General features: G+C 32.9%; 6 non-coding genes across 6 annotated transcripts; all 6 read left to right on the top strand.

Annotated features, from left to right (window-relative positions):
- Window positions 1–9,343: 9,343 nt before the first annotated feature.
- On the top strand, window positions 9,344–9,421 carry LOC132048475 (small nucleolar RNA Z199). Its single transcript, XR_009413007.1, has one exon. It is a non-coding gene; the product is annotated as a small nucleolar RNA Z199 (small nucleolar RNA).
- A 19-nt stretch (window positions 9,422–9,440) lies between these two features.
- On the top strand, window positions 9,441–9,521 carry LOC132048456 (small nucleolar RNA SNORD18). The gene has a single exon (XR_009412990.1). It is a non-coding gene; the product is annotated as a small nucleolar RNA SNORD18 (small nucleolar RNA).
- A 60-nt stretch (window positions 9,522–9,581) lies between these two features.
- Window positions 9,582–9,666, top strand: LOC132048477 (small nucleolar RNA U54). The gene has a single exon (XR_009413009.1). It is a non-coding gene; the product is annotated as a small nucleolar RNA U54 (small nucleolar RNA).
- Window positions 9,667–9,740: 74 nt separating this feature from the next.
- LOC132048478 (small nucleolar RNA R64/Z200 family) lies at window positions 9,741–9,828 on the top strand. Its single transcript, XR_009413010.1, has one exon. It is a non-coding gene; the product is annotated as a small nucleolar RNA R64/Z200 family (small nucleolar RNA).
- Window positions 9,829–14,092: 4,264 nt separating this feature from the next.
- On the top strand, window positions 14,093–14,169 carry LOC132048476 (small nucleolar RNA Z199). Its single transcript, XR_009413008.1, has one exon. It is a non-coding gene; the product is annotated as a small nucleolar RNA Z199 (small nucleolar RNA).
- Window positions 14,170–14,553: 384 nt separating this feature from the next.
- LOC132048479 (small nucleolar RNA R64/Z200 family) lies at window positions 14,554–14,641 on the top strand. The gene has a single exon (XR_009413011.1). It is a non-coding gene; the product is annotated as a small nucleolar RNA R64/Z200 family (small nucleolar RNA).
- The last annotated feature ends 678 nt before the right edge of the window (window positions 14,642–15,319 follow it).

The raw sequence follows: 15,319 nt of genomic DNA, 5'->3' as shown, positions 1-15,319 counted from the left end.
GATGTTTCCATATTCATTTGTTGCTCAAGATCATTCCAATACAATTCAAAGTCATTTCATATCGTTCTGACAAAATATTCACAATTATGCAAAATATACAAAATACACAAACTTTCCACCAAACCATAATTCATGCAAAACTTCTACATATTCAACATACATATTCACAACTCATTTCCATCTTCCTATTTCTCCAACCATAAACATAATTTGCACCTTGAAACTTCATTTCCATGATATCATAAAATCGTCCTAAAATGAAATAATTTCCTACATTCCATTCCAACGTCAACTTAAACCATTTCACCTTCATTCACATTGTAAGGGTCACAACAACACAACTAACACATTAAACAAAATTAATCCACCATAACAACATACCACACGGCCAACATGGAAATTTCCCAACTTCATCCAATTTCATTCAACTTTCATTTTAAGTACAAAATCCACAATAACCACAACTAAAATACAACACAAAATTCAATTCATCCCAACTACACAATAATACATGCACACGGCCATATACACCTATGCACACCCGCCATGCAAACTTATATATTTCCATAAATTCTACTCATTTTTACATACTACAACACAAGCAAACCTTCATAACATAATAACAAGGGATTAATCCTTACCTTTTTCTTCAAACTTCTTCACTTGACAAAGTTGTCAACTTGACGAAATAAGTGTTCCTTCTTCCAAAACAACCACACCAAGTTGTTAAGGGACCTTGAATTAGTAGGAATTCAACAAGAAAACAATTTTTGGAAGAGGATTTTAAGGGGACAAAAATCATGGACTTGGCCGAATGGCCAAGTCTTTGTTCCTTTTCTTGTTCTTGTTTTTCTCCTTGTTTTAACTTTCTTGAAACTTCTACATACAATACTCCCTTATATAATTTAATCACATGGAAAAATTAATTAAATTTTGTGGGCTTGGCCTTTGCATGGCCGGCCACCCCTCTCTAATGGGCCTTGATTTTCTCTTTTTTTTTTTTGAAGCCCAATTGGTTACAAATCTCGTTTGAAATTCCCGGAACAAATTTCCAAAATTCCAATTTTGCCCTTGGCCTTCCTCAATACTCCACATTCATATTTTTCAAGAACAACAACATACATATTGGCCTAAATCAAAACATTGCCTTATTCTTACGAATCACAATTATTCTCAAATTTCCCGAACATGCAAAAGTACGGGATATAAAGATCGACCCCGCCGGGTATAGAGATCCTACTGGCCTGGACCACCTCGTCGATCTACCCGAACCTCGCGAGCATGAACGCAGCCCCCCGAGCAATGGGGAGTCAGTACGGATAATGTACTGAGTATGTAAGGCATAAGAACAACATATATATATGAGAATCATGAATAAAGTCTGAACTCATAAGCTAAAATGACTATCTGGATATAATTGTATGAACTAGTGTCTGTATGTATCTGCATAAATCTGTATAACTGACAATGCCTCTGTGGGCGCATAATATGCATGCTCTCAATGATAATCGTGCTCATGTATATATACAGGTCATAGTACTGAGGAACGTTCATCCCGATCCATATATCTCATATAATAGTGCCGAGGAACGTACGGCCCAATCCATTTATCATCATAATCATTGTGCACCAGTTGATCAGGTGGTAATGCGTATATAACGCCTTCCCTCTTCCCATACCCCATATGCATCTAACATTCGCATATATAACGCCTTCTGGTCACGGCTCAATATGCATATATATATGTATAAATGAATGTAATACATGCATAAACTGTACACAGAGAGTTGGACCCATGAACAGAAGGGACAATCATCAACGGGGGTACAAGTACATCAAAAACTAAAGTACTTCTAATGCTTCTAAGAGTAGAGTAATATGGAAGTTCGATTACTCGCTTGTTGGCTCATATCATAGGATCAGGCCGAAAGAAAGAAAGGATAATCTTAACATACCTTATCCGCTTCTTAGGCTAGCTATGTTACTATCCCGAGCTTGACAAATCTACACAAGACCAAGTACCAATTATTAGACTAGAACGTACTTATTTACCAATCTTAATCTAGTTTACAACTTGAGCAATTCGGGCAACATCTCCTTTATAAGCTTAATAACCCCTCAATTCTAATCCAACCCAAACATCAACAACAATATCCACAATAACGATATAACTTCCTACATATCACCATACAATCAATTCTACTTCACATTATCCCTCAAAATAGCCCTCAAGTCCAACTTGACCCTTATTCACTTACAATTTCCATAACTATATTCTCTTTACTTAAAGCCACTAAAACTCTTGATAATTAACTTAAATACAAAGGTAAGAATCATTTACATACCTTGAGGGGTCTAAAATTCTAAGGATCTACTTCAACCCCAACTTCCCAAGCTTCACAACTTTAATGAAACCCTAGGAATAACCTTCTTCTTCATAAGCTCGGGTTTTACGGGCTCGGATCTTACTAAAATCTCCACTATAATGATAGAAAATGTTGGGAGTAAATATACTAGGGTTTTCTCTGATTGGAAGAGAGAAAATGAGAAATAAAGTCGTGGGATCATATATTTATACTTGGAACTAAAAAGTTCCAACGGTGCGGGTCGACGGCCCGTCGACGTGTCGATGGTTTGTCGACTTGCTCCCTCGACCGCGCCCGGATTCAAGGGTCGCGAAAACATAACGACGCCGCACAACGACGGCCCGTCAACATGTCGATGGCCCGTCGACGATGACTGGTGTCTGCAGATTTTCCTGAATCGGTTCAGGTTGCGTCAATTCGATTCGTTCAACTTCTAATCCTGTAAATTACCAGGAATACCTGCTGGTACCTTTGTACACGGGGTAAGACACTTTCTATCTCCAAAACTCGGGCACGGGTCTCTATTCCGAAGGCATACCCAACTAGAAAACCATAAATTCTCCTACGATGAAAACGAGAAGTGTAACAGCTGCAATAACTTAGGTTACATATTTATGCTGATTAGACAATTATTTGTTGTTGACTCTTGTCTTAGGTTACCTCATAATGAACCAAAAGATTAAACAGCATTAACACATACAAAACAAAATATTGAACAACAATTACCTCATACTGACCCAAAAATGGGTCAGCAACTAGGTCGGCAATAGTGATCTCAACACCTCTTATTTTAGCTATTAATTCTTCATTTTCCCTAAAACACAAAAAAATTGTTGAACACAAAATTATAAATAATATTGAAAATATAAGGTAAGTCGATTTGAAAAACCTTTTAAGATTAGACAAATACCTGTAACACCATTTTTATTCTTTGAAGTCGAGGCCTTCCAACAAGCTTCAATGAAAAGCCTCTAATCCTCAGCAGTTTTAAGAGACAAAAACTCACGTTTGAAAGCAAAGGTTCCCATGATTTCCAAAATAAATCCCAGTTCATGAATATTTGATTGATCAAAACGCTCATTGAGTAAGCATCCTTTACAAAGCTCCTTTTTATAAAATACATGACATGGAAAACACATGACGGGATCCTTAGACGTGAGAGCCATTAGCGTAACTTTGAACTTCGGACTAAGTGGATTTTAAGGTTTACGTGAGTGGAATTTAGGGCTTAAATATTGAAGGGGTTAAGACATGTGGGCCATTGGATTGGGTAATTTGCTGGGGACTACCGAAAAGGCCGTCGGTGATTAAGGGTTTGAGACCTTACTCCCTCCATTCCAAGATAGTACCTGGTAGAGGAATTTGCTTGGACCTGAAAAACTTGAAGTTTCGTGATATGGTTTGACGAAAGAAAGGAATAATTTTTGGTTGGGAAAGCAGACAACTACATGACAAAAGGGTGTGTTTGGTATGAAGGGAAATGTTTTCCATTTTTCCTAAAAAAGTCATTCTCCTACTTAAGGAGAAAATATAAAAGCATTTATGCATATGACCACGAACATAGAATCGAATCCGATCCCAATCCGGGAATCGATCCCAACTCAAGATTTGATCTAGGAAACCACCCCAACTCAGTTCGAAGTTGGGTCAGTGATTAGGGGTTGGATTGGGTTCTGTGTTAAGGTCGAGTCCCGGGTCGGGGTCGAGGTCTGGATAGGCCACGTGTCAGAGGCATTGGTTAAATTTAGTGGTGGCGAGGATGATGAGGTTGAAAAAGAGTTTGGTTGAAAAAGAGTTTTGGGAAATGTTTTGCCTATTTTTCATATGAAAGTTATTTTCCTTAAATTTGACGAAAATAAATCTATTTGAAAAACATTTTAAAATTTTTTTAAGTCATCCAAACATGAGAAAATTGCCTTCATACCAAACACACCCAAAGCTACGAGAGGCAGAAGTATCAATTTGCAGTCAATGAGAACTAGGTGAGTATATAATAATATTTTTTCATTAATAGATAAAACACAGAAAAGTTACAATATTGGCTTAAATATAATATTCAAATTCTATGTGCCAAATGTAATGAAAACAAGAATTTTTTTTCTGATGTGCACTTGGGAAGATTCTCTGATATACTTGGATAAATAGGGAGGTAAACAAATATCAAAACAACATAGATATAAAAAAAAAATCATGTCAAACCACAACAACATATGTCAACATTGTTCTTATTATTGAAAACTAAACTTGACTAGACCAATTTTCCTTCAGTACCATTGTCCTTCTTAGGATCCTTATGGGCAAATGGTCAGATTGAGTGGATGGTAGGATGAATGTCTTACTGCTTTTAAACAACTTAATTAATTTTTTTACTATGAATAATTCTATTTAGCTTGGACAACCTTTGTATTAGTCCCGTATCCTTAAATATAAGGTCATCGTGATCAGGTTTTGCTTCTTGAACAGAGGTTTCTTTCAAAAGAAATTTCAAGTTGGCTAGGTCTTTTTTGTCTTTACTCGGAGACATGAAGGTTCGCTCACGATTGAATGTCAAGTTGAAATCTCCCAAACACAATTCATGTTTTCGAATTTTCATATCCAATAACTTGGAATTTGATTTTTTGTCCAAGTAATATAATTTTTATCATATGTATAGGTTTCGATTATCGTGTCTTATCCAAATCAACAAGATTGACACAGCTCGAGTCCCACATTAACACTAATTGTTTGTTAACACGACCTTGAATATAAGTATATCATGGGTAGATTTTTGTGTCCTCTTGCAATATAACTATATGATGATTTTGCTCCTCCAACTTTACTTCTATGGCATGATCTCCGCTTTCGTTTTTATTAATAACATTCCAAGCTAACATTCATAATTCTCCATATTGGACATTAGAAATATTTGATGAACTTGCACCAGACATGTTTTATTTTATTTCTATATATTAGAAGTGGGAGTTGATAGTGTACGAACACTACACTAAATTGTACAAGAAGTTAGATAAGTTGTACAAAAGGGAAGGGACGAACAGGGGCAATTCTAGAATATCAATATTAATATTAATCTGTACATTATCCACAAACAACCAAAACACGTGTCACTTCTGCTAGACACGTGCCCTAAGTTCAAACTGTTACCATGTCTCGGTTTTCTTCTTTCATTACTTCTCCATTTTTATAACTGATCACAACTCAAAGATAGAGAAGGACTCCAGAAAACTCTTCTTTCAGGTCACACTTTTGATTCTGATGCATATGATATATATGCCATTGATGGAGTCAAAACTCTTGCATAATGTTTCTTTTTTTCCTTTTGGGAAATTTTGGTTTTTAGAATTTCGCAAATTTCTTCTACCACACCACTGCCCTCTCCGGTGTTGACACATTCCAAGTGTGTGCACTTCATTCTGGTGAGTTTTTCATTGCAATTTTTATTTGTTTGTTGCACCTTCTTTGTTGGTAATCGCTATTTCTTTGGATATATAGCATTTTCTATTCTTTGGGTGGATATATGTTTTTCTTTTGATTTTTTTTTCCAGTAGTTTGGTATTGGAATTTCTTCATATATATCAGTAATTTGGTCTAAATTAAGTCATACATATTTGGTATTTGAACCTTAGTGCATCAGAAAGATTGAAGATTCTTTTCCTAGGTTATATTTTCCAGTTCTTCACTTTCATTTTATGCAGGTGATTTGACCCTAATAGGTGAGTGATTTATAATACTAATTGAGATAGACTTACATATCAATAAGAATGTAGTATGTATAGAAAGCTTAACATATAAGGTTTTGACATTTATGATAGAATTCTCATGTTAGATTGGTTTTGTCAAAAAATATATATTAATATTTTTTTTATGAAATATTTTATAGATTACAAAAGTATTTGATATTTGGGTTAAATTTTTTACGTTAGATCGATTTAGTTAAATTTATCTATAAATGTGTTTTGTTAATTATTTTTTAGAATATTTAGCTTGAATAGCAGCCCCAAAGCTGCATAAACTAAAAATAACTTTTTTTTTTGTAACCACTTTTAAATATCAAGTGCATGACAAAGCTACGAGAAGTTTGAATTTTCACGATTTGGATTTGACAAAAGGAAGGAACTGTTTTTGTTAGAAAAATGGCGAAATAACATGACAAAGCTACGAGAGGTAGAATAATCAATTTGCAATAAATGAGAACTAGATTAACAATTATATAATAATATTTTTTCATTAGTGGGTAAAACACACAAAAGTTACGGTAGACTTAAATTCAATAGTCGAATTCTATGTAAATGGGCAAATGATAAGATTGAGTGGCTGGTAGAATAGATGTCTCACTGCTTTTAAACAACCTAATAAGTTTTTTTACTCTGAATAATCCTATCGAGATTGTACAACCTTTGTTTTGGCCCCGTATTCTTAAATGTAAGGTCATCAGGATCAGGTTCTACTTCTGCTTCTTAAACAAAAGTCTCTTTAAAAAAAATCAAGTTGGCTAGTTCTTTTTTGTCTTTAGTTGGAGATATGAAGATTCGCTTACGATTAAATGTCAGGTTGAAATCCCTAACATAAACTATGGATCACTTTTAGTTAATCTAGGCATAATTAGGTCTAAATCTAGACCTGTTTCTGAATTTTCATAAACTTCAATAACCTGGGATTTGATTTTTTTTTGTTCAACTAATATAAATTTTGACCATATGCATAAGTTTCGAGTCCACACTAACACTAAGTGTACGTTAACACAACTTTGAATATGGTTATTCCATGGGTGGTTTTCATGGCCTATGGCAATACAACTTTATGAGGACTTTGATTCTCCAGCTTTTCTTCTATGGCTTGATCTTGTTTTCAATTTTATTAATAATCCAAGAAAACATTCCTAATTCTCCATATTGGACATTAGAAATATGCCGCGAAATGAGATCTTTCTAGATCAAAGAGCATATACCGTTAAAAGGATCGGTTTGTCTCTTAAATCCGAGACCCTTTTTTTGGTTAAATTTTCACTCTTTTGACAACGGGTTTTGAATAAATTCACGATCCATCTCTCTCCCTTACAATTGATTTTTCCACTCTTTTCTTTTCCTTTGATAAAGAGATTTGAAATAATTCGCATCTCGTCTTGCTCATCTCACGATTAATTAATTTATTGGGCCTTGCACGGCTGTTTAGGCCCAAAACATTTTTAACCGTAATCAAACTCAAATTACTATGACAATCCGTACTTCAAGCTATTCGTGGATACCGAATGAAATTAACATATATAAACAAATTAATGGAAAGATCTAAATAAGTAGCAGCATCTTAAATAAACATCAAAGAAAAGAGATATTACCCCTACTAAAGCCAATGAATAATGTAACTGAAGCATGGGAAAGATTTCCTTTTGAAATTTAAGTTGGTCTACTTAATATTTATATTAGCTTTAGAAGACCTAAGAACTCTAGATTAGAATAACAAATCAAGAAAAATTTGAGCATGAGTAGATGAAGTAAACTATCAGTGTCATGATTTGACGAACCAAGTAACACAGCCCTCCATACTCTGCAATTTAAACAGTAAACATAAAGCATGTTGGAATATCATCTCTTAATTTCATTGTCGTGTCGAACATTCAAAGTTCAAACAAACAAAAAAGGCCAAACAAAGGAAAGAAAGACCAAAAATGAAAATGGACAAAGGAAATCATATACTGTCTCTTGACGAAGAAAAGAAGCCAAAAACCTGATTCAAAGCACCCGAAGGAATATTTTTTTTCCCAGGAGAACAGGTTGTACACACACCCAAAACAGCAGGTTAAACTAAACATTTGATCCTATATTTAAATTGATAAAAACCAAGAAAGGATCTGAATCGGTATTCATTTTATTTTTTTTTGCTTTAATTTTAGTTCCGAAAGATGACTTATTTTAAGCTAAGAGATGAAAATTGGTTCCACATATCTTTGAAAATCATTGTTATTAAAATAGCAACACAAACAAACCTCAAGAGAAGCAACTGATCTACTATAACTTGAATAAACTATGTTTAAGACCCATGTAAGCTGAAGCTAACAAAATAGTTCCATTTCAGTAGGTGAAAACGAAATGCTGCATTGATATTTTTCTCAAACTTGGCTTAAAGCTTCTATTACAAACAAGAATCAATATTTTAGTAACATCACATGTATAGATCCCCAAACAAAAGCAAGATTTAACTTTAAATAATAGCCAAGAAACAATAACAGCCAAGAGCCTTAAGGCATAACTAAAGTTATGCCGGATACACCATAAATTTTATGCCTTAAGACAATTTATAAGACAAACTTTTATGCCTTAAGGCAACCTTTGCCGGAGATAACATAAGTTGTCTTAAGGCATAACTAAGTTATCTTTGATCCGATAAATTGCCTTATAAGGCAAACTTTTTTAGTTATCTGCTAAACACATCCGTATAACTTCTGCGCATAAGATAAATTTATGCCACATAAAACAAACTTTTTTGAAAGCCTTATCTTGCGAAATTATTTTTATTTTTATGCCTAAACGAGAGTTCAAACCCAAAACCTCAGTATTTTTGATCACTTTTTCAAACGAAGGACAAAACTTAAAAACCACCAATTTGAGGGATAAGATTTAAAGACCACCCCCAAAACAAAGAACAATCTGCGCAAAAAAAAATGAAAGGTAAAGGCGTAACATACCCAAGGAATTGGGTTTATGGGCTGCGTAGCCCATTCACCAAAGTAGGCCCAATGTTGAAGTTCCAGAAGATTCGATGCCCCTTAGCCCAGCCCACTTTAAAATGATACAAAATTAGGGTTTCAAACCTGGTACTATTAGCTTATATATAAACATGCGGTGGCACAATCATAGTGTAGCACTTGCTTGTTTCTTTAGCCTTCACTTCTATTTGGTTCTTCTTCTTCTTCTTCTTGTTTTTCCTTTAACCTATTAGATTTGTGTTTTTTTTTTTTTTTTCTCTCAGTATTTGTTGAGTCGAAATCAGATGACGAGAAAATAACTGCAACAATATGATGGTAAATTCCATGATTCTTAGTATTTAAGTCTCTGATGATTTCTTTTTAATAGTATTTGGGAGATGTGATGAACGAAATTGGTCCGTGTTTCTGATTGAACAGTGACTGATAAACCCTTTCTTTTTTACTCTTCTGATCTCCCATTAATTTTTTTTTTCAATTTTTATTTAAGACGTTTTTGTAGATTTGTGAGAAACAGTAGCTCAATGATTGTATGCCTTTTGGGCAATATACGCTATGCCGATTTAAATCATGAGTAGATGAATTTTTACAAGTATGAGAGCTATTTGTATTTTCTTATATTGCTAGTATATGTTATATTCAAAGTGTTTTAATGTGTGATTTTTGGTTATTTGGGTGTTCTGCTGTGATGAATTCATGAAAATTTCACATGTCAGACTTCAGAGAGAAATCTATGAGAAGATATTCATGTTTCCTGAGCAGAAGTCACTTTTTATCCTGCTTATTTCTAAAATAGTTCTGTCCAATGTAATGTAGTAGTTGTTTAGGAAGTGTCAGTTCAAATCTTACCACTAAAATAAAATTGTCATTGTGACAAGTAAATACATACGTAAAAATGGACGGAGGGAGTATTTACTTATCATGTAATTGTTTGCTATGTTTGCCATCTTGAAAATTAAGAAAGATTTAGTATTCTTTTAAGTTTTATGCTTAGTATTAATCAGGTGGGCATTTATTGTTGGGGAGACCAATGTGGTGAAAAATTAAATAATCAATAAGAGTAAATTAGTCTCAAATAACTCTTATTTGTGTTTTCTAAATGGGTGTGTAAACGATTAATGTCATATAAATGGGATTAAAATAAACGTTTTACACACCCTTTTAGAAAAGATATTAATAATGAATGTTATTTGGTTAATTAAACCTTACTTATTTTTTGTTTGTTATCACATTTATCTATTAAATTAATTAATGTCAAAAATGAAAAGAAATCATTAACGTGTTGATCGATTTTATAGACAATTATTGTTTAGTTTTTAATAACTATGACATTTGGACTTTTGTTGTAGATTATTAAACAAGAGAGCTGCTTGAGACTTATATATAGGGCTTAGATGGATTGTGGGATTATAAAAAGGGGAGAGTTCAGTACCTTTTCTTACATAAAGAAAAGGAGAGATTTGACATTAACTTAATAAGACAATAATGAAGTTATATGGATTCCAACAGTGTGCTATAATTCCAGTTAAATTATTCCATTCAAGTGCATCATATCTCTTTCAGATCCTGGCCTTGGTAGAACTTGTCTTTGATTGGGATTTCGATTGAAAAGATGTTAGGGCTGTTTCAATAATATGACATAGTCCCATCCCGAGAGAAGAGACTTGAGATTTTTAACTTCAGCCTTCATTCAATATAAAAGAGAATGGGTTTGGAATACAATGACTCTATCCTTCCGAAAAAGTCCTCATCTTCTAGAGACCAAGACGATTTCTTTATCCTCATCAAAGGCGCAATTAGAATTTTCATTAAAAATTATCAACATAAAACAATTACACGGAATATCTAAGCGCATTCAACATACTCTTTTGTAGATATTAAACAAAATTGATTTTATATATACAATGTAATTATATGGTGTAGGGTTTATCCAAAATCATTTGGGCAGATCCTATATGCAGTAATGTTTCATTTTCCTCCTTTCCCTGCTTGCTATACTATTGGTTATATCTGGTAGTATGAGGGCTGTTTTAACAATATTGGGGGTTTAAAGTCAAATTTCACATAGAGTTTTTATTCTCTTTTAATGGAAAGATCGTCATATATATATATAGTCTAGCTTTCTACCATCTAAGGTTGGTTATCTGCAACGTGAATGTTTAGAGGATTTCAATTTGTGCCATCATTTTGGCTGTCAAAGCAAAACGACTATAGGCTAAATGCTTTGGAGAAGTAGAAAAGTAAAGAAAAGTGAAAAACCCAATAGACATCCAACTGTTACGATCTTAAATTTGATTGCGTATCAACAGAAACACTCAGTATTTAGCAAGCATTTGCTGCACTCTCTTTCAGGATGAATACATCGACTAATTAGTGTTTCTCTAGTCAAATGTAAATAGAAAGAATGATCGAAATACTAGCCACTGACATGGTCCCCAGAAATAAGGTTGATACGTGGATTGGCATTCAGTATCATTGAAGCTTCATTCAACCTCGGATGTCAACTCAAGTTGCACCTCCTGGTCTACTTGCAATTGCAAGTAAGAATTTCTTACATTCCAGTGTCACACATTGATGGGAAGTTTTTAAAAAGTAAAAGATAGGAATAGGAAATGGACTTTTGTCGAAAAAATTTGTAAATTTCAAATATAGTTTTTTTTTTATTATAAAAGAGTGGGTTTGGTCTTACTTCTTCTTCTGGATAGTAATACTTTTAAGATTTTTGTTTAAGAGATAATTGTAAAAAAATAAAAATAAATTCATCTTAATTTTTTCAATTTCATTTTAATTAATTTTTTTTATTACTATTATAAAAGAAGGTTGACAAAAAAAACCCACTTTATTTTTTTAATTTTGGGTTTTTTTTACTAATTATAGAATGGAGTGGAAGAATTGAGACGATTGCAATTGTCTCTTAATTCTTACGTGGATCGTCGTCCAGTGGGTTCTTTCTATAATAGTTAATTAAAAAAAATGAAGGTGGGGTTCACGTGAAGGAGATTTTTTTTATTCTTATTATAAAAAGAGGTTGATAACCAAATCCACTTTGTTTTTTTGTAATTTTTTAAAAATAAAAAGGTGGGTCACGTGGGAAGATATAGATAATAGTTAATTAAAAAAAAATAAGGTGGGGTTCGCATGAAGTTAATTAGTAAAATAAAAAAAAAATAATTGTAAAAATAATAATAATAATAATAATAATAATAAGACATTTAGATAATGATAATAAGTTCAGAAAATGGTAAAAGTACGCTTAGAGAAAAATTTAAAGGAGAGAAATTGGGCAAAAAAGAAATAACGATTTAAATTGAACACAAAAATCGCTAAAGAAGTCATAAAATCAAAAGATTTAAAACTTATACCTTTGGTAAGGATAAAAATGCGTTAAAATTAGACACATACGTCTCACACAAATAATGAAGAATAACATCAAGAAGATGAAATATAAGCGGTCAAGAAACGTATACACATATTTTCTTAAAATGATAAAGTTGGTCTATACTTAAAAATTTAAAACTAACGAGTGCTTAACATGAAAGCGCTTTTCAGTGTTATTGAGTAGAAAGAGATGATGCATGAAACTCGGTAGGAGATGATGTATTTCAAAATTTTCAATTGGAGAACCAAATCAGGAAAGTCATATATCGGAGAAGCAGGCTAAGTAAAATAATTTATTGATATCTTTAATTAATTGAATTATAATACTTTCTATCATAAAAATTTCATAATTATATTACTAAAATGTACTCTCTCTATCCTAATTTATGTGGCATAGTTTGACTAGGCACGAAGTTTAAGAAAAAAAAAGATCTTTGAAACTTGTGATCTAAAACAAGTCATAGATATTTGTATAGATTTAAATCATTTCATTAAAGGTAAATGGGGAAGTTTCAAATTTGATTTCTAAAAGTAAAATTATACTCCCTCCGTTTCAATTTATGTGAATTTTTTCGGAGTATGAGGGTCAAATTTTATAACTTTGACCTTAAATTTTGGCATAAACTTTTCACAAGTTTGTAAACATAAAATTTATATATTTAGAAATTACATTAAAAGTATTATAATTCATGATAATTTATAATTCAAATAATTTAAGAAAAATAAAAGGAAAACGTGGTCAAAGAATCACCTCGTTGACTTTTCAAATAGTAAATGGTTCACATAAATTGAAAGAGAGAGAGAGTATACAGACTAAAAAAAAAGTGTGGCATCTAGTATTAGTATACTTGGCGCCTTCTTGGATATTATAGAAACTCAATAAGCTCTCACTATCTTCCATCGTTGCCTGTGAGACGATTGTGATTTTGGGTTCCAGGATCTTTAGGTCGTTTATAATGAGATTTTTTGTGTTTGTGAAATAAAATGGATCGATGAGTACCTATTTGCTGAAAGGAGATTTTCTCCGTCTGTAATTATACATTTAGCCAATGGATCCTTTTGAGCCTACTCATATGTTCTTCCCAGTTTTTGAATTTTTTTTGTTTTCTTTTAAAAAGGTTTTCAAAATTCTTTTATTTTAGATTATCCTGAACCACTGAAGTGACGAAATCCGATCTAGAAAGTTCATATGTCGACCCAAAAAACATTCAGACTACAATTATCTGTTCAATTGTTCAGCTCCTTTCTCTTTAATTTGAGGAAAGCTTATTGTAGGTGTCACGTAGAATAATAAAGGTGGGACCAGGGAACTAACGGTTTAGGAGCAATTATGAACCCAAAGTTAGATTTAAGAGTAAATGTGTCAAAAAAGTATAACGAAGAGCAAATATACTTTTTCCAAGAGTATAGGGGCAAATTTGACCCTTTTCCGTTATTAACCATTTTTACATTTGCTTACTTTTAAGTTACCTCACTTGAAAAAGTAAGAAGTGTATTTAATTATATGTATAGCCTTCGCTTCTATTTGATTGCTTTCTTCTTATTTTTCGTCCAATTTATGGTGCCTTTGCACCAATTTATGATACCTTTGCGTTATATTTGATTAGATTTGTCCTTGATGTTCTTTATTCTCTCATTTTTGGTTGAATCGAAATCAGATGACGAGAAAAAACTGCAACAATATGATGGTTAATCCCATGATTCTTAGTATTTAAGTCTCTGATGATTTCTTATCTCTTGGAAACATACCTTTTTCCGTTAGATTAATTTCTTGAGTTCCTATATTTTGCTTATAGTATTTGGGAGATGTGATGAACGAAATTGGTCTGTGTTTCGAATTGAACACTGACAGATAACTCATTTCTTTTTTACTCTTCTGATCTCCAACTATTTTCTTTCCATACTAGGAGTGTGTTTTTTCCTTTTCATTAAGACGATTTTGCAGATTTGTGCGAAGAAGTAGCTTTATGATTGCATGCCTTATGGGCATATATGCTATGACGATTTAAATCATGAGTAGGTGAATATTTTTAACTATGAGAGCCATTTGTATTTCTTATTGCTATATGATCTATTGAAAGTGTTTTAATGTGTTTTTTGGGGTATTTGGGTGTTTTGCTGTGATGAATTCATGAAAAATTCACATGTCAGGCTTCAGAGAGAAATCTATGAGAAGATATTCATGTATCCTGAGCAGAAGCACTTGATGTCCAACCTTTGATAGCTTAAATTTAGTAGTTTGTGAAGTGTCAGTTCAAATCCTACCGCCAATGTTGGTTGTCTGCAACTTAGTGTGTCTAGGATTGTGATATGTGCTAAATTTACAGCGTCCACATTATCATTTTGGCTATTTAAGCAAATTAAACTACTATACTGTTTAAGCCTTGGAAAAGAAAAGTGAAAGAAAAATGAGAAACCCATCAGGAAAAAGTCATTTGATGAGTGGATATCCAATTGAGGGATCTTCAATTTGATTTCACATCCATAGAGGCGCTCAATATCTAGCAAGAATCAGCCACAATTTTTCAAGGATACATACTTTGACGAATTTCGTGGTTCTTTAGTTAAATGGAAGAAGGCATAAAGGTGAAAAATTAAAAACATGACCGGTTTCGGGTCCTAATGAATAAGGTCGATATGCTTTGCATGTATTAGCAACTATTTGCAACTCATCATAAGCGCATTCAACATCGGACGTCGACTCAAATTTGCACCTCCAGACAACTTGCAAGTTCGGAAAAATCTAAGCATATCAAATGTATAGCACAAATTGACGGAAAGATTTTAAAAGAATATATAAACGTCACACGCCTAATATATGAATTTATGTACCTTGACATTCAATATTCTCACTTTTACCCTCTTACATAGTGTACAA

Source organism: Lycium ferocissimum, chromosome 2 (assembly GCF_029784015.1).
Source record: "Lycium ferocissimum isolate CSIRO_LF1 chromosome 2, AGI_CSIRO_Lferr_CH_V1, whole genome shotgun sequence".
NCBI classification, from domain to species: Eukaryota; Viridiplantae; Streptophyta; class Magnoliopsida; order Solanales; family Solanaceae; genus Lycium; species Lycium ferocissimum.
Note: the sequence above shows the minus strand (reverse complement) of the source record. Positions and strands in the feature narration are given on the sequence as shown.